This window comes from Corvus moneduloides, chromosome 22 (genome assembly GCF_009650955.1).
Source record: "Corvus moneduloides isolate bCorMon1 chromosome 22, bCorMon1.pri, whole genome shotgun sequence".
NCBI classification, from domain to species: domain Eukaryota; kingdom Metazoa; phylum Chordata; class Aves; order Passeriformes; family Corvidae; genus Corvus; species Corvus moneduloides.
Window position 1 is genome coordinate 1,922,752 of NC_045497.1, and position 20,431 is coordinate 1,943,182.

The 20,431-nt window shown below is 44.4% G+C and overlaps 1 protein-coding gene across 3 annotated transcripts in view; it reads right to left on the reverse strand.

Moving 5' to 3' along the window:
- The window catches only part of DVL1 (dishevelled segment polarity protein 1), a 71,336-nt gene that overhangs the window by 50,207 nt on the left and 698 nt on the right, over window positions 1-20,431 (reverse strand). The gene's annotated exons all lie outside the window — the stretch shown is intronic.

The window sequence follows — 20,431 nt, forward strand, 5'->3', positions numbered from 1 at the left end:
GCAGCTGTCCCAAGGGACAGACACATATCTGCCAGAAAAGCAAGGAAGTCCCAGTACAAAGGGACAGGTCAACACAATCCAAACCTGAACCCAGATTTCCAATGCCTGAGTTACAAAACAATAAATATTAACAGGTCCCCATAAAATTAAGCAGTTCTTGAAAACAGCTTAGGGAAAAACACTGCAAAAGCAGCGAGCTGCTTGTGGAATGCCCGTTTCAAGCAGCTGGCTGGGATTTGCCTTTCCCCAGGGTGCAATTATCTTCCAAACTCCAGGGCAGGACACTCAGAATAGCACTCAGGGATGTCATTCCCACCGAGCCCGGGCAGGGATGCAGCAGGGTGGGAATCCAAGGCTCTGCAGGTCTTGACCTCGCAGTCAGAGCTGCTCCTTGAGGTGCTCAGGGCTCCAAAAAACCATCCAAGGGCACTTCCCCGAGCCTGTTTGGGAGCTGGGAATTGAAAGGCAAAGTTCAGGATGCTTTTAGCTGCTCATCAGCATCTTCCAGACCCATGGATACCCAGCAGGAGATGCTGCACAACTTCAGAGTGTGTTGGCCATTCCACCTGCCAAATATTCCCAATAAAATTTCTATTTCTGTGCAAGGGAGCTCGGATTTTAACAGCAGAGCCTCCCTCAGCAAAGACATTAATAGGATACCCTTTTAGCTGTGCTTCCAGTCCTTTTGAACTTATTTGGGAAGCACTAAGAGCTCCATAATTCCCAAGATACCAAGGGCTAACTTTAATTCACCAACACGCACCCACTACTCTGGGACCCCCAGCAAGAAGGGAGTGTGGATACCTCAGCCTGAGCCTGGAATTCATCTGCTCAATATCCAAACGTTTCAGGGTGCTAAACCCAACTAGGTTTTATTTTTTAAATAACTATGTTTTCATCTAAAAACATACTCTCTGAATATTGATGCCTGGGGTAACAAAAAGCCCTCAGAAACAGCCAGGACTTTATTTCAGAAAATGAGTGTTTGTATTAATTTTGCAAAAATTTAATGTCCATCTTCAGCACCAGCCATGTAGAGGAGACAGGTGCTCATCCTGCTGATGGAAAAGGAAGGAGGAGAAAAGATTTTCCTGGAAAATAGTGAGGGAAAGGTGAAATGTCAAACTACAAATGATGACTCTGGCTGGAGCTGTCCTTCAGGAATCAGCTCCAGAGCAATAAACTCCAGGGATGAGTCAAAGGGCTACGTGGAATATCACATATTCCATCAACTCACTGCTCCCAGTATGGAATGAAGCACCTTTCTGGAGAGGTGAAAATCACTCACTGGGGGCCAGCAGAAGGAGAATGAGCTGCCTTAAAAACATGTCCTTGCTTGTCACTTTTTTGGTCAGAATGACTCTCAGCCCTCACAAGGAAAGCAAGTTCAGCCTCAGAAAATTGAGTATTTTTTCCAATCAGCTAAAAGTGAGTTTATTTCTACCACTGGGCCTGGCAGCAACCCCAGACCTCTCATTCCAACAGTTCAATTCCTTTTTAATAAAAGTGTCACACAGCCACGACAAATTCAGTGCCAAACAACACAAACCAAGAAATGTTAAACACACCTGGGCAAGATAAAAATCGGTTCTTATTCCTCTGTCAAACGCTCCTTTTGTGCTCTCTTGAAAGCACCTCATTACAATAATAAAGCTGGGTCAAAAAACAGCCACAAGTGTTAATCAATACCTCACAGGAATATTATTTACAGCCAGGTGAAGTAACTGCTAACAAAGAGAGGAAAGCCAGCCCAGCTACACCAGGAATAACCACATTATCCACCAGTGCTCCAGATACTTGGGAGAAAAGAAACTGTTGATAAATTTATTTAGTATGGTCCCTATTCAGAAACCTCCAACAGTTCTTACAGATAATATCTCTCCCCCCTAGGTTATTTGTCTAGACATATTTTCATTAAATGGCATCATTCTGGTCACTGATGTGGTGAGAATTACTTAGTTTAGTTTAAGAGGGCCTTTGGTCCTTCCAGAAGCCCATGACAAGCCGGGTGTGTGGTGCAGGGGATGGGACAGCTCCTGCTGCCTCCAGCCCTGGATAAAACACGGGCACAAAGGTGGAGTCAAATACCTCCAGGACCTTCCAAGCACACCCAGAATTACACAGAACACCCTAAAAGAGTCTTTATTTTGTGGGGAGCCACCGGAAGCCTTCCCTTTCCCTGGCTAGTTCTTTGTACAAGTTTAGGAAGTGCATCCCAGAATCCCCAGAATTTCCAGCGAGGCTCAAAGGCAGCCCAAGGAGGGGCAGAACAGGAACCCATTTCATGTTCCAGCTGTTCCACACATGGCCTGGGGAGTCCTTGGGGACAAAGCCCTCTGGAATGCAGACCACGAGATAAGGTTGTGGTGTCTGCCCCTTGGAAGTTTGGTCTTCCACAAGGAAGACCACAGAGCCCCTTCAACATTCCCCGGAACAGCAACACTGCAGGACAGACTCCTCACAGGATGAAAAACTGGGTTCAGACCTCTTGCCTTCAGACCAGGTAATAAATTCCACCCACACTTCAAAGTATAGCTGGACCTACAAGTTTGTTTAGGCATTAAAAGAGAGATTCCCAGCTTGTCACAAAATCCCAAATCAGATATAAATTAAGGAACAGGGAGTCTTTGGATGCCTGTCCCTATGGGATTGTGGTCACTCTTGAAAGGTTTTCACCACACAGTGAAAAATCTGTGTTTTCACCATGGGAATGGTTTTCCAGCAGAGAAGTGAAACAAGTCCTTGGCAATAAATGCAATCCCCCAGCCCCACATTCATGGTGAGGCATGGATTTGCTATTCCAAGCTATACTACAACACATTTTCACACATTATCTATTATTTCACTAAGAAAAACAGCAGTTATAGCACAGATTGCATGGGCTGATGGATTATAGTGTCCATCTAAACATGGACAAGCCAACCTCCCTCCCTCATTTCAGGAGTGGCCCCTTCAGTGTAGAACTGGTAAGGGAAAGACAGAGATGTTATTTCATGTACTATTGTGCCCCTGAAGAGCTATGAACAAGAAGAAAACTGCAGTGCTCAGGGACTCACTTGAGTACCTGACACAGATCTTTGAGTTCTTTAGAATTTGTCCAAGCTATTCTTGTTCAGAGCATCCTTACAAGATCCAGCAGGACACAGGAATGCTGTATTCCAGGTGGATCACAAGCTTTTCCATCAGATCACCAACTCCTTGTTCCTCATCCAACAAGATACATTTGCCAACAGCTCTTAAAGTCACCCATTTAAGGGAAATAAAAATTATATAGGTCTAAAACCCTGAATCATTCAGCTAAGACAGGGAGCAAGAACTGCCACAAATGCACCAAGAAATGGTGCTCCTCCAAATATTCCTCATGGAACCATTATCCAGGAGCTGGAAAAACACACAGGGAGCTTGTTCTGGGAGGGGCCCCATGGAAATCTTCCCCTGGCCAGCTCTGCCTGTTTGGTTCCCCACCTCCCACTCTTTCAAAGTAGTTTCAGCAACCTGAGAGAAACAGCTCAGATAAAAGGGGCTGGGATTTTGTGCATCACAGGGAGAGAACTGAACCTTTTCCATATGCAAAGAGAGAGCAAAATGCAAACCTTTCTTTCCAAACCTGCACCAGCCCAACTGCATTTGACTTCTAAATGAGTATTTCATGGAATCCCAGAAGAATTTGGGTTGGAAGGGACTTGAAAACTCATCCAGTTCCTTGCCAAGGGCAGGGACACCTCCCACTGTCCCAGGGTGCTCCAAGCTGGCCTTGGACACTTCCAGGGATGGGGCAGCCACAGCTTCCCTGGGAAATCCATTCCAGGGCCTCCCCATCATCACAGGGAAGAACTCCTTCCCCATACCCCATCTAAGCCTCCCCTCAGTCACTCTGAAGCCATTCCCTCATGCCACTACATGCTCTCATAAATTTTTGTAAACATACTATTTGTAGCTTTAAATACAGAATCCAACAGCACTTTGGCCTTAATTTTCAAGTGTATTAATGTGGAAGAAAGTGGGGAAACAAGGGGCCCATTTATTACTTTTAATGAACACATTCACCCCGAGAAGACTGAGCTTGAAACTGGGAAGAAATTTTAAGTTTTTCCTATTACTGGAGTTGTTAGAGTTGCAATACCAGGCTGGATTTCTGTGGAACAGGCTGCATTTCTGTGTCTCAGGCCAGATTTCTGTGCGTATTTCTGTGTCCTACTCAGCCTGGGACACACAGCAGGGCTGCAAAACATTCCTCACAAAGCCTATTAGAGAAGCAAAAGCCATTTGCCACATGAAGTTCAAACTAATGAGAAGATCCCAAACTCATTGTGCTGACAACCACCAAAATCCCAAAATCTACAGCTCAGACTCAGAGCAGTTTTTCAGGAGTCAGAGCAGTTTTTCACAGGCCAGACTCTGAACTGACTCAAGCCGAGCTAACACTGGACCAGCTAAACCCTAAAGTTTGATTTTCTTGCTGCTTTTTCTTCCAAACACAGTGCAGAGCATCTGAACAGCTCCAACTCAGCCAATCCAGCCCTTAATCCTCCACAGCTTCCTAAATCCTACTTTTTGCAGGATACCAATAGCACCTCTCAAGAGTGAAACTCCACTTTGTCACTCCCTAATTCCGAGTTCATTGAGACATTTATCCTGCTCCTTGGCACAGCCAGATAAAGAGAGACCCAATCCCAGTGGGTTTGTAATCTGCCTGTTCTTTATTACAGCTGTGTTCCTGTCTTTACTCATTTTCTGTCAGAGGCTGGGCAAGACCAGCAGCTTTAGCAGCAGCACTTCCCAGTGGTTACCCAACCAACCAGGGGCTGATTTCTTAATTACTGATCCCTGGAGCCTAAAAAGAGAAACAGAAGCTATTAAAAGGAGACAGCAGGGATGAGAAGGAGGGCAGGGGGGTGGTGGGGATGGGAATTAAACACAGAACAGTTGTTTAAATTAGCCCAAAGACATCCTGAGTGCCTCATCCTCAGGCAAAGGTCTCGCTGGTTAAAGCCAGCATCCAATAAGCCATCAAAAATCCCTTTAAAATGTTGGTCTGGTGGGGAAATCACAAATACAAACTAAGCAGCTCTGTCCCTCACAGGATCTTGAAGACTTTAGGACAACTTCAGTATCTCTGAATTTTCTAATGCAGGTATCACCTCCTGAGCATGTCCCAAGCCCCTGTTTTCCAAAGGAAATCTGGCCCTAAGAAAGCTCAGGTTTAATAAAAGTTCAAGTTTTGTATCCTGCCTCACAGAACACCTTCTGCAAGCTGACATCTGCACTTACAGCTGAACACTCAGGAGAGTAAACCACATTTTGAGAGGAATAATATATTTTCAAGAGCATTTTGTTTTGCATTTAAATTTCTATATCTGCTATCCTTAGAGAAAAGGATGCCTAAGGACTCCATGAGCTGACAGATGTGCACATCTCTATTGGTTTTATTTATTTTACCTGGCTGCTGCACATAAAATGAAAATATCTTAAAAAACAGGAACATGTCAATGTGAGAAATCTGCCAGGAAAAGTCAAGGTAATTCTAGGACTACTTTAAATGAATTTTTAAGCAAATGCAGTTTTCAAGAGCCAGGTTTTCCAGGAGTTGATACCATTTAGTGCTGTTCCACCATCACTTAACCTTACTGGGTCCCCAAAGTCATGGAAGTTGACAAGGATATCCCACTTGTGCACAGTTCTGAATCCATTTCCTGATTTGGATGACATTACTGCAAAGAAATCAAAACCCAGAGAGCTCTAATGATGATCTTCAGGCTGCTCAGAGAGTTCACAGTGCCCCAGTTCTTAACTGACATCTCCTAAAGCTTCTCCTCAGTTTGGGAGCCAGGGACAAACCACCACGGCAAGAAGCCCTGGGGACAAAGGGAGAAGGGAACAATAAGACCCAAGAGTTTCTAGGACGATAAAAAAGGCTCATTTTTGCTTAATTTGAAGCAACACATTTTATTGGAATGACAGTGATAGACTCAAGGTTGTCAAAACCAATTCCATCCAGGAGCAATCACTGGAAGCAACCTTTAGTCAGTTTGCCAGGCTTGGCGAAATCATGATGTCATGAATTTGTTCTTGTATCCAGCAGATCCCAGGCCATGGGCACAAAAAGTGATTTTTAGCTTCTACTCACTCATTTTCCAGTACTTTCACTTTTATTCCAAGTACGGAAAGATGTGTGCAGACCAAATGTGCAGAGGTGGGGATCAAATCTCTTTCTTTTCAGCTAGTTTTACTTTTAAGCCCATTATTTGCTGTTCCATCATCCTCTCATTCAGCAAAAAAACCCCAAACTCCTCCAATTTTTTCTGTCTTTTTGTTGCTTTCTTTTTACTTTGCTGCAATGGGAATTCTCCAGAGTAAGGAGTGTTTTCTTACCAGGAGCTTACAAAACATGACACCCACCTCCACCGAGCAAACCATGAGTAAACCTGCTGCATTCATTTCTGACCTTTTTTTTACCAGTGTGAAGAGCAAGTGCCATGAGCAGCAGGCCACAGATGTCCCCACAAAATTCCCTGTCAAGGAGATGCCTCCTAAAACCTCAGTCTCAGCCATCTAACATCCCAAATTCCCAGTTCTTTCCTCGCACTGCCTGGTGTTAGTCACACAAGTGAAGTCAGCTTGGCACAGGGACTGCAGAGCTGCCCTGCAGCAAAGGATAATTCACAGGAGCATTATCTGCAATTCACTGGCTTACTGGTAATTTGGGCTGAACACTAGGGAGGGCTGGGGGGAGTGTGAGCAAAGACAAAAATAAGCAGATGACAAATTTGCTTATTAGCTACACTGAATATGAGATGCATTAAAAAACGTTAAGGAGGGAGGAGGGATGAAAAGCAGGATGTGAAAGAAGCAGGAGCTGGAACAGCCTGGCTAATGTCAACCATGAAATGCAACCCCTGCTGTGACAATTTGAAAGGCAGAAAGGCAGAGTTTTTAATATTAACTATTTGATTGCTCCACTTCAGATGCATCCACCTGATAGCACAGCACTTCCACATTCCCTCCAGGTGATTTTTACCAGCCAGAGACCTCAAACAGCACCGAGAGCAACACATCAATTCAGTCTGCAGTGAAAACTTGACTCGAGAAATTACAATTCCCCTTCACTCGGGACACACCTGAGCCATTGCGAAACCATCAATCACCAAAAAGCTCTTCCCAAGGCTCCAGCTGCTCAGGTGGCAGGGCCAGGGCTGAGTTTCCCTTTCCTCCCAACCCTCCCAGCCCTGGGAAGGCACATCCTGTACCCTTCCAGGATTAGCTGCCAGAGCCACTGGAGCCAGGGAGGGTTTTTGCATACACTGAAATCAGGAACTCGTCGAGCGTGTCTGCTTGCTCAACTCTGCAGTGACTAAGAATCCCACATGTTTGCCCAGGACATCAGAAATCCAACCTCTCCCTGGAATTCAGCATTCAAGCAGCACCTCTGCTTACAAACAGCACGGCTGAGCCAGAGATTCCTAAATATTCATGTTTTCTGCACCACTCCTACCCTGCCATTACTTGCTGTGCTTAGGTCAGGCACTTCTTTGCATATTCTTCTGTCATATTTTTATTCGTATTTTGTCCATTCTCCCTCCTGATCTCTGTACCAGGCAAGGCTCTGGCTTCAACTAATTTTATTCCATTTATTTTAGTTTTATTCCATTTACTTTAGTTTCATTCCATTTACTGCACCCTTTTTAAATTTGGGCCTGTAACTAAAACAGGCCATAAATGACAACTGGAAAGAAACATATTTTACAAAAAAAACAGCCCCAAGAAGTCTTGCAAACACACCTTTTTTTACTAGTTCTTTCTGTGTTGGCAAATTATTTTATTTAAACATTCAACCACAATAGTAAAATCAATGGAAAATGGGTAGAAGTAGATCATGAAGTTGATCAGTAAAGAGAATTTCTGGCAAAAAGCAATGGCAGCAGATATTTAATTTTAACATGTTCACAGCCTCCTCCAAGGGCACAACTCCTGGACGTGAATTAGGATAATCACAAATTTAACTGGTTGTAATCTCAGGGATTAAATCACTTACTCAAGATCAAATCCAGAGTAACTGGAAGAGGGAAAATTGAAGCCAGACCTCAAATCCCAAACTATTGCCTCAGCCCACAGAGTCCTTCTTCACATTCCAGAGGGAAAGCAGAGAGAAGTCATTTCAATATTGCTGGTTTCAAAAGAGATATAACTAAAAAAACCCTCTTATTTTGAGATAATTTTCCAATCTATCTGTTCCTCTCCAACTTTGTGTGACGAATTCTCGATGTGAACAGCAGAGAGTTGTGAAAACACAAGCTCTTGTCCCAGTTCCCACAGTAAGACAGGTGTTAACAAACACTATTTGCACACCTACAAAGGATTTGCCAAATGTTTCCACACCTCACAACTCAAAAATCCACAGGCAATATTTATATATTTAAAATATATTAAGAAATTAAAATCTGGAGGGTCTTTTTAGGCCTGCTCCTCCCAAATTGCTAAAGAGCCCTTACAGGACACTCCATCCAAAAACAGAGATATTTCGAATATCATCCCACACGGTTTTCATACTTTATCTTACCAAGGCCATTGAAATAACCAAAAAAATGATGGTTATTCCCTCAGTTAATTAGATTTCACATGGAAATGAGCCACAGCAGAATCACAGGGCAACTATTTAGGTCGTTCCTTGCCCAAGCCCTGAGAATTCCTCTGTATTTGCTCAGCAGCCTGTCTGAACTGATTAAACTCTGCTGCAGGAATTGCAGGAGGAGCCTCCAGCAGCCTCCTCTGAGAACTGGGACCCCAAACCAGCAAAATTCACCTCCACACACTCATTAAACCACAGTTGGTGCTTAACTAATTACTTAATGGCATTCCAGTGGCAGGGCAACCCAAATTTTCTTTTGCTAAAATCAAGGAGTGAAAAGATGGGAAAAAGCAGAGCTTGGATATCAAAGCTTTCCATGCATAAATATGATGGAGATGGAAATCTTTTCTGTTGGTGCTGGAAGAGCTGAAGGCTAAAAGGAGATCCAACCACCCTTCCCTTAAACACAGAAATTCTCCACATTCCACTCCCTCTCCCCAAGCATCTTCTTAGTGCAAAAAGCCTCCAAATCTGGTGTAATTTCTATGTTACACACATTTATACCTCAGTTCTGGGGTCTTAGTGCTTGGGGCATCTCCAACTGTCTTCCCCACCAAAGGGATTGCTGGTATCCTACAAAATCTGGAAATACATTGGTCAGGATCATTGGAATTAACTATTAATTACTGAAGAGTTTGAATCAGGCCCTTTGGGAACTATGAGCAAGAAATGAACACCTGTGTAAGCACAGGATTAAGTATTTGGATGGATTTGCTTCTGAGATTTAGGATAAATAATAAACATTCAAGAATTTGATTAAATTAATCAAATTAGGGTTTAAAAGCTCTGTGTGTCACCAATTTCCATGTGCTCTCCACAAACTGCTTGGACAGCACAGCAGTGGGGCTTTAGGAGGAGCCCCTGCTCCCATCCCACACTGGGATCATCTGGCTCCAAAACACACAAATATTTCCGTTATTGCGAAAAGACAACCACCAGATGAAGCAGCAGCAGCAAAATGAGCAGATTGCTGAAGTACTGGATACCCTGGAAAGAGCACCCCAAGATGACAAAGCACCTTGGAAGGTGAAAGGCTGGAAATTCTCTATTTTTCAGCAAAAATGGGGGTTTATTTTCACTACATCAAGTTCTCACACATGGAGAAGACAAAGCAATCAGACCAAAACATCCTCCAGAAATAAAAATGGTTATGAATATCCCTTTTTCCCCCCTGTCGGAACAACTAAAAAATGGCTTGTGCACTTTCAAAAACCCCTGTATTTCTGCTAGAAACAACAGCTGGCCAGCCCCAAACAGCTGGGTTGCAGTCCAAGGGGTGCCTTTCAAGTTAAGGTCATTTTCAGGTTTAGGAAAACCCACAAAAAAATCAGTTTCTAAAAGGATCTTCTCAGGAGCTGGGTGGATGCAGCTCTGAGGTCTGCAGGTTTTTTGGACAGGCGTGACCTCTTCATTTTTTCCTCCAGCAGAGGCTCATCTCCCTGCCAATTTTGGGAGGGTGTGTAAGGACAGGAATTTTTGGTTTTGTGTACTCTCAAAGCAAAAAAGGGTCAGGAAACAGTGGGAGCTGCCATGAACTCAGAGGGGGAAATAAAAATGAGATGTTACTGTCAACAGATGCTGCTTCCTTGAGAATGCCTCTATGAATTTGCCTTAAAACACTGATTTTTAGGCTGATTAAAATCATGAGGAGAAAAATATCTTCCAAAATACTTTAAATGGCTATTGAGGGACTACATCTAATACAGTTTGTACATGTAGGATGTGTCAGCGTGTTCCAAACTAACCTTGGGTAAATCTGTGTCATGGCATTGGAACATGTAATTACAATTTTCATGTATTTCCCTGTCAGCAACATCCTCTCACACAGACATTTTGATTTAATTCAAATTAGGTTTCCAGCTGCAATAGCAGATTTGTGAGTTAAAGTAACAATGCAGAGCAATTTGAAAGCAACATTATCCACTGATAAATCCTTGAACAGGAGAAAAATAAGGAAAAAAAACCAAAACAATTTGAACTCTTGGAGAGGCAAAACTGCTTTTGTGAACACGAATGATGAGATTTTCAGGAGTGGTTTTCCTCTAACTGCATTGGAATTACAGTCAGACCTACCCTAAATGACGATGAAAAAACAATTGCTGAGGCAAGAAAAACAGATGAGTTTAATCATCTGCCCAGCTCCAGCACCCCAACCAAGTGAACAAAAGCAAGCACAGATTAAACAAACAGCAAAAACTGATAGGAGGTCGGGAATGTTTAATTCCCCATTTTCATCTTCCCAGCTGAACTTTTCAGTGCATCTTGTCTGCAAACAATTCTTTGGAACTGGGGGTTGTGTATTTTGCCAAATCCTTAACAAATAGCTGCACTTAAAATGAATTTACTTTTTTTTAAAGACTTCACTTCTTTTTTTTTTAAAGAAGGGTTTCAAAATGCTGCCTGCTGAAGGCCAGTATGCTCTGACATTACTCAAGATGAGCAGAAAGGATTCATTTGCAGCTCACACACACAGCCCTTGCAGGACTCTTAATTATCACCACATAATAGCACAATTAGAGCACATAAAACAGACATTCAGCAAAAGATGAGGCACCTGGTTTTTTTATAAATAACACAGCCAGGGACCAGATGCAATCCTGGATATTAAGGAATTAAACTGCATGAGAAATTTCTGTTCAATACAACGCAGAAGATTTTTGGTAAACTAGGGGGAAATAATTAATTAATTAATCCTCATGCAAAGGAATGCAAACAAAGGGGCAAATGGAGAGTAACCATAAGCAGGGTTTTTTAAAAAGTAAGTGTAGGATAAATTAATATTAATCTGTGTCCATTCAGAAAGGTCATTCACCTGATGTCCTTTATTCAGTCAGACTACCCCAAACAATCCTGAGACAACAAAATCCTGTGGGCACAAGAGCAAAGCTGGATTTCAAGGAAAAAAGGATAAATTAAGTGTCTCAGGGCACTGCTGCTGTTCTGAGCCTCCTTCTCCAGGTGTTTTTGGGTTTTCAGGAGTGCTCAGCACTGCTTTGCTCGCCCCAGGTGTCAAAATAACAGAGACCATCCAAACTCACTCACTCACTCCCCTCTGGCTGGACAAAGGCTGATTTTACCTCCAGGACTCCCAAAATAGGTGGTTAAGTCACCCAGAAATGCCAAACCATCCTCCTCTTCCCACAGGCAAAACAGGAATTAAACTCTCCTACATACTGCCCTTACTCAATAAAGTTTAATACTTGGCCCTTTACTTCCTCTCCCTTCATTTTTTTCCAAATGTAACCCAGAAATCTCAGCACAAACATCAGAATAAACTGCAATAATACACCTGTAAAGAGTGTTTTATATATGTTACATAACACATGTGTACATGTGTTTTGAGTCAGCACCATTAATTGGAACAATCAGCTGATTCTATTAATTTCCCCTCCCATAGGGTGAGGCACAGGAGTGAGGCACGCACCTGCTAAGGAGAGGGAGCAGGGTTTCCTGACTGTAAAATACTGGATTTCAATGATCTTTGGAAGGAAAGCATGACAGGAACACAGAAAGGAGAGTGGGAATTAGCCAGAATTTAAGGAAATCACGGAATTTCACATAGAGATTAAGGCAGGAAAATCTGCTGTTGATCATATCAAGCACAGCATTTCAGCCAAGCATACAGGAACCTCGCTGTGGGGAAAAGAGAGAAAAGAGGTAACTTAAATTATCAAAACATCCAAACTGAACCATGTCACGACTCCTGAAGGAGATAAAGACCAGAGGAACAGTGAGCATCCCGTAAGTGATGCCACTCACAGAAAAATCACTGTCTGTGTTTCCCAACCACCACCTGACACTGGGGCACAACAGCTGAAATAAATGCCCTGGAAGTCCTGATCAGAGTGATAAGTGGCCAGGTTGCACAAAGCCACGGCAGCACCTCCCAGGCTGCATTTAAATGGGATCTAAAATGCATGAACAGGCTATTTCTGAAAATAGCCTCGTGCTCAGAGGTAAGCAGGACCCAAGTGAAGGGAGGCTGCTGCCACTAATCTCAGCTACACCATGGAAATCTGCACAGGCTTTATTACTGCATGTAAATTAACTCCTTAATTCAACATTTTCATCTGTTCTGTAGCTATTTAGGGTGGCTTTCAAAGCTCTCTGCCTGTGGATCTGCTGGTGCATCTGGATCTCCTCCTGCTTCCCCGCTCACTCTCCCATGGCAGGCTGGGCTGGTGATAATCCCTCCAAAAATTATTATTAAACAAATCCCACTTAATTCAACCTCCTTCACAGGAAAATTTTAATTAGAGATACAGCCAGCCTATAGATAAATTGCTGAATTTAAATCCTTAATGTTTCCAGGAGCTGTGTGGGGATTCTTAAACCCAAACAAATCTACCTGAGCACTGGGAAAGAAAAAAAAAAAGCCAATAAAAAGAAAACACAACCCTGAATCCACTCTCATGAGGAGGTGCTCATTAAATGAACAGTAGTAAACTTGTTTTTCTAACTTGTCCCACTGCACATCAGCAGCCACAGGAAGCAAACCAAACCTGATGGATCCCTCGAGCGTGTTTTCATAGCTTTAGCTTTTAATAAATGTAACACACTCCACCCTCAGAGCAGAGCAGGGCTCAGGTTCCAGCAGAAAAAAAAAAAAAAAGGGTTGTTTTAAATATTTAGATTACATTACAGCTGGGACATTAAAATAAGCAGTGGCTTGTATTGCAGACATATCAGAATCAGCTTGGTGAAGTCTGTGTCAGCCAGCCTGGTGTGGCTGCAAAGGCTGAGCTCTGCTGGCCTGGGGTTTTTGTACTTATTTTTTATTCTTTGTGCTACAACTGTGCTTTCTGATGTCAGCAACCAGAAAAGCACCACAGTGCTGGATGTTGGATAAACACAAGCAGTGTGAGTCTCCAGTAAGTTTCTATATTTCGGTGAGAAAAAGAAAGTAGAAATAAAGGCTATTAGGAGCAGACACAGACCTCAATTCAGCCTATGCCTAACTGTGCCCATGTATTTTGCTGAGTCCAAGCCTAAATACAATTTTTTTTGTATTTCCAAGTCTCAGTTCAATGCTTTAATTACACCACCATCCGTAATATATCCATTTTTTTTCCATCAGGTAACAGTTCTCCAATTTTCTGCAGGTATTATATCCTCCCTTAGAGCCTGAATTCTCCTTCCCTCTAATGGGCTGCTGATGATCCAGAGACTCAGGCCTAGGACTTGCTTTTTAATAATCCCAATTTCCAGGCTATTATTCCAGATTTATTTGATTGAATCAAGCTGAGGACTTAAGGTCACTTAGGGACACGGTTCAGTGATGGACTTGGCAGTGCTGGTGAAAGGTTGGACCCCATGATTTTAAGGATCTTTTCGAAGCTGAGCAAGTGTGTACAATAAAAGCTGGAAAGAGCCACTGAACTTGCACAGCCAGAGCCCCCAGACTCAGGTTTGGGAGCTGTCTCAAAGAACTGATGGAAATTAAGCATTTTCACAACGAAATCTACTCAACCCTCTGTGGGGTTTTGAGAAAAGCCTTCTTTTAAAAGCTTTCTCCTCCCACTGCACGCCACACATTGCTCATGTGACAGAACAGCTCAGCTGGAAAATGGCTCAAAATTCAATGTATTTAGAAAAATCCCCTAAGTGACTTCACCAGGTGTTGTTGGACCAGTCCCAGACACTGTCAGGGCTAGCAGAGCAGGGGAGAAGGGTCATGGATGTCACCCCTGGACTGTGACATGCCTCACATTCATCCCCTGGCTCAGCCCTGCCTGTTTACACCCCAGAGCAGCTGTCCCAGCCTGACCTGCAGCCAGTTGGGCAATTACACAATCAATCATTCCCCTCCAGCCTACAAGCCAGGCAAACCAGGCCAAAAAGGAGGGGAAAAAAACCCTTTTACAAGAAACCCACTTGTTGCTCCATCTGCTGCTGGCCAAAAGAGATTTTCAGTAAATGTGCCACAGGCACTTGCAAAGGTGTGTATGGTAAATTATGGGGCTGAATGAGCAGCTGAAGCCCCAAGCCATGTGCAAATAAACTCTGTTTTTCTCAGTCTCTGAACAACTAGTCACTGATGAGAGAACAGAGAAAATACAGCAGGTAAACACTGAGAGGACATGAATCTTCAGAAAACCTGTTTTTATTAGTTCTGCCCTCCTGGAACTACTTCCTCACTCTTCTAAAAACACCCTCAGTAATGCTGAGGGTAAAAGAGACAAAATGAAGAGGAGGAGACAGGGATGCAGGTGGGAAAACAAGCACAGAGGAGGGAATTCTACATGGTTTCTTTGCAAAGATTACCCTGCTCCTATTTCAGTGCCAAAGGTTCCATGGCAAACTCCAAAAAAGGTTCCAGGCAAATCTACCTGAGCCCATCCTTCAGCTCTGTAACCTGGACATCACCTTGAAGTCCCTGGCTGCTCCCCAGGCCCTCACATCCAACCCCCGCTTGGCTCTCCCTAAAGCAGCATTTCTGAAACTTTCCATCTGCACAGCTGAAAATTCTTGCCAGAGCTTTGATCATTGCAGTTGCCTCAACATCCCCTGGCCTGGTTCTGATCCATCCAGGCTCCCTCTGTGGGCATCAATCCCCGTCACAAAGCTGCAAAGATCATTTTCCTAAACTGTTATTTTTAGCACATGCCCCCTTCTGCACGTTCCCCTGCCAGCTCCATGTTTTCTAAAGCAAATAAGAACCACTCGCCTCGGTTTTATTTTATTTTATTCTGTTTCAAAAAAGACAAACTCCTACCTGTAACTGACCTATATCAGCCTCTGTCACCTGCTTGCTCAGTTTTCAAACAAGGATGGAGGGAGGCATCCTTTCATGTGGCTCTTTAGTCTTGAGAGGGTCTCCTTAAAAACACCAGCAAAAATACCTCATTAAAATCCGTGTTGCAGCAACTACCCCCAAAAAAACCCAACCCAAAATGGTGCCCTCACTACTCCAGAGTGCAGCAGAGTCCACCTAAAAGGCAGAATCCTTTTGTCCAGGCTGCTGCATATCCCTGGATAAGCCTGGGAACAGTTTTCCAAGCACAGAACTCAGCCCAAAAAACTTTCCCTGCTCAGAGTCTGGAACTCTGTGGCTCTGATAACAGAGAGCAGGAAGAAATGAGGCTTCCAGGTTTTTATCTGACATTGCTTTGCTTGCTGGATTTTTACAACAGGTTTCATTCAGTGACCGTGGAATTCTGTGGATGTAACACCCAAATCTACTGTTTTTTCCAAACCATTTATGTCCAGTGTCCAAATGGCACTTTAAATATCAGAAAATCCCAGAATGGTTTGGTTGGAAGGGATCTTAAAGCTCATCCAGTCCCACCCCCTGCATGGGCAGGGACACCTTCCACTGTCCCAGGTTGCTCCAACCTGGCCTTGGACACTTCCAGGGATGGAGCAACCACAGATTTTTCTTCCAGGGCCTCCCCACCCTCCCAGGGAAGAATTCCTTCCCAAGATCCCATCCAACCCTGCCCTCTGTCAGTCTGAAGCCATTCCCTCTTATCCTGTTACTACAAACTCTTGCAAACAGTCCCTCTAAACCGCCCAAGCCTCGTGGATAAATAAGCAACTCCTTCTTTTATTTCTCCCCTAAAACTATTCTGTGCATTTTTAAAAAACATCCTGTCTCTAAAAGCCTTCCCAATTATGAAGTCGTAGCACAGCAAGACATCTGTCAGTTAGGACTCCTGCTTCTGGCTCCTCTTAGGGTAGGGGTGAAAACACGGATGCTGCATTGCCTCCATGAGAAAAGGCACAAAACACTGCTTCCCATGTCCCTCTCCTATTAAAAACTACCCCATTCAGCTCACAATCCCAATCCCAAACTGGATTCCTACTGCTTTAAATCCCATTTTCTCACCAGGTTTCAACCAAGAAAAGCAATTTCTGCACAAAACCAGCTGCACCTCAAAGTGCAGTTTGAAAGGAAGCTCCTTTGCTGATACCAAAGGAATGCTTAAAAAGCCACTCCTCAGAGTACTCCCTGAAGAAGTATAATCAGAGGAGTATTAGTTCACACGATGGAAAGAATGAGGATTTGAACCTCACCCAAAGGGTGGCAGAACAGACACACTCTGGTATTCCACGGACTCTTCCTGCCCCACTCAAAGGGTGAATGAACAGGAAAGAGGAACCACAACAATACACAGAGGGAATATTTATCCAATTTTGGACAGACCACATCTTTAAGATGGTTCAGTTCTTCCCTGAACCTCTCCTGCCACAATCCTGCCACGGCATCACATCCCACACTGGAACAGCAAAGTCTCGAACCAGGTTATTGTGTAGAAAATGAAACATGTGGGAATGCCTGGATCCTTCACATTCATCATTTTGTACTTCTGGAAGTCACTGATAGTGTTTTACAAGCAAAGCTCTGGAAATACCAAATATTTAAAGGCAGACAGATAGGAATTCCTCTTGTAGGATCTGTCACACAGATTCATTATGAATCATTTGGATCCCACACAGCTGTCACCGTTTCAGCCATGAGAGCCCAGGCACCACAAGCTACAGCTTTATTTTTAGGTGTATTCATTAGCTGTCATTTTTTCAATCATCAAAGAATTAACAGAATTGCATTGTGTGTTCCTGCAAGGATGTGTGGGGCTGTAACCTGAGAATCAGCAATGTCAGTGATGGGAAGTGACCTCTGAGCTTTGCCCTGAGGAAAGAATCAGTGGCTGGAATTAATTAAATCAGCTGATGACACGGCTCCTTGTCTATAAAAACATACCTCAACCATCACCTTTCCTCAATTTCACTGCTGGTGGATGCTGTCACATTAATGAGGCGGATCCTGTAACATCCCTGCTTCGTTTCCCTCCAACCAGAATAAAAACAGAAGCTACAAAGCACTTCCAAGGGTTGAGTATTAATGCCAGAGCACAGCTGGACATCCTGCATCTTAAAAACAGCATCATGTCTACAGATGGAGCCAGCAGGAATGCAGAGTAAAGGCAGGGCCAGCCCTTCATGAGCTGGGGAAGCAATCACTCTTGGGATGAACTGGCACAGGGGAAAGTGGTAGGGCAGTAAATTAAACTGTGAGCAAAGTTCAGAAGGGAATGTGACACTCCCACGCCTCCTCCTGCACCTTCCAAGGAGCAAAGCTGGACCCAGCACAGGTACAGAGAACACAGGGCTTTAATTCCATAACACATCCATGACCCAGCTCCATCCCAACCCTTAGCCATCCATCTTTCACAGTTGGGAACCACTCAGCACATCCACTGTTTCTGGACACATTATTTATTCCATTATTCCAGGATCCAGGAAAGGCGATGCCTTAATTGCAACAGCATGTGCAGAATTGCAAGGAGTCCGTTCCCGATCCCTGGCTTCCCAAGGAGGCCCCAATTCTCCAGGAAAACATTTGCTTTCCCAACACAAGGAGTGCTTTTCACATTTCACAGTCCACACTGGGATTTAAGGACTGCCCTGCCAAGTGACCAAGCCAAATTCTAGCTTGGCACAACTGGGAAGGACACCAGGACACCACAGGGACATCCAAAATGTCCCTGCGGCTCCACTTACAGAACATCCAGGGAAGAGCTGCTCTGGAGGAGATTTTCAGGCACATAAGAGAGAAATTAGAGAGACAGAGCTCTGTTATGGTTTGTGGCAACGGCAGCTAGAATTGCCTGTTTGCAACAATTAAAAGGATGGAGCTGTGCCAGGGGAGTTGGGATGGGTTTTGGGGAAAGGTTCTTCCCCCAGAGGGTGCTGAGCACTGCCCAGGCTCCCCAGGGAACAGGCACAGCCCCAAGAGCTCCAGGAGGGTTTGGACACTGCTCCCAGGGATGCACAGGGTGGGATTTTGGGGTGTCTGGGCAGAGCCAGGAGCTGGACTTGGATGATCCCTCCCAGCTCAGGATATTCCATGCCTCTACAAAAAGTCAGTTTGCAGAGGAGATGATGAAAACAAAGCCCGTATTTACTCTTAACACTCACTAAGACAGACAAAACTCACCTAAATTTTCTTTTGATTTTCCCAAATATTTCAGATTCAGAGAGGCACAAACACACAAGGAACAAGACATACAAAACCAAAGCAAACAAAGATCTGACAGCTCAGGAGTCCCATGTGCAGAGTCACTTTGAGCTGTCTCAAGGCAATGGATTGTCACCCAAATGCTTTCAGCAGTTGTGTTTGAGACTGTTGGTTAAATAATTAAACAGAATTTCCAGGTCCTGATCCCTGCAGCCCTTCATCTTCCATCATCTCCATTTCCAGGAACAACAGACAAATTTCACCCTAATTTTGAGACTAAAAAGAAAATCCACCCTAGGGTTTGTTACTAACTCTGTTTCCTGGTCAAAGAGCAAAACATCCCTGCGTGTTCAAGATGCCTCAGCATGGTTTATGTTTCCTAATCCTAAATTTCTGTGGCAGTGGGAATGATGCAGATGCTGCCTGAACAATCCCAACCTCCTTTAGTGAAATCACACCACAAACACAACTTGGAATTTCTATGACAACAGGAATGAAGGAGAAAAATTTACCAATAGTCGATTTAAAAGACATTATTTTGAAAACAAACATTTTGTAAGGTTGTTTCCCCCCCCCAAAAAACGTTTGCACAACTCAGAAAAACAAGAAGTCAATCCACGAACACTCCTATGGTTACAAGCCAACACTAACAACTCACCACATCAGAAATACGTGTCAACAAACAATATCCACATTCCACCAGGGATAAAAACACAATCAACATGAAAGGCTTCGGGTCTCAGGGATAAGAAAGAGGCTGCACAACACGTCAAAGGATGCTTGGGGTGATCCATCTCACCAAACATAAAACCTGCACCTCAACCACGGCGTTATTCCGGAGTCAGGTCCGCACGAGTTTCCCTCAAACCTGCTCCCTTTTTTTCCTGGCAAGGCGTTTAACTGTGCAAAATTGCTTTGCCAGCGACAGATGTGAGTACAAAGAGAAGTGATTTGCTACAAAAGGATTAATACATTTTGAAAGTTACTGTCTGGCAAACTGTCAAAGGGACTTTTATTGGTTTGTTTTATTCTGGCTATCGCTAAGCCCAGTGGCACGCAAGCCACACTGGTGTGCAGGGACCAGAACCATGTCAAACATCCCCTGGCTTCGGTCACAGAGCTGGCTCTGGTCACCACAGAGGTCATTTCAAAGTCCGGCCCTGGTCTTCTCCAGCACTCCCAGTTCAGCGTGTGCCCTTGGAAGTGGACGTTTGGCCACTGACCACTTGCCACCTGTTTGACCACTGACCATCTGGCAGCCATGTGAGCACCGAGGGTTTGACAGCTGCTGGCCGAGTGCAGCCCCTGGAGCCGTTTGACCACTGAGCGCTTTTCACCCGCTCGAACAGGGACTGTGTGACACCCGTTTGACCCCTGACCACTTGTCACCTGTTTGACCACTGACCACTCCACTCCCGTTTGACCTTGGGCTGTCTGACACCCGTTTGACCCCAGCGGATTTGATGACAGTCGCTGTCTGAGCGCAGCCCCTGGCACCGTCTGACCGCTGACCACTTGTCACCCGTTTGACCACTGACCATTCCACACCCGTTTGATCACCGACCATTTGACATTCATTTGACCACCAACCACTTATCACCTCTTTGACCACTGGCCATTTCACACCCGTTTGACCACTGACCACTTGTCTCTCATTTAACCACTGACCATTTCACGCCCGTTCGACCGGGACCGTCTGTCACCCGTTCGACCCCCGAGGATCTGACACCCGTTCGACCCCCGAGCTTTTGACAGCCGCCGTCCCAGCGCTGCCCCGGGATCGCCCCTCTCCTCACCCCGACGCCCTCCGCGCTCGCCCCGGCCCAGCGCCCCGCGGCCCCTCC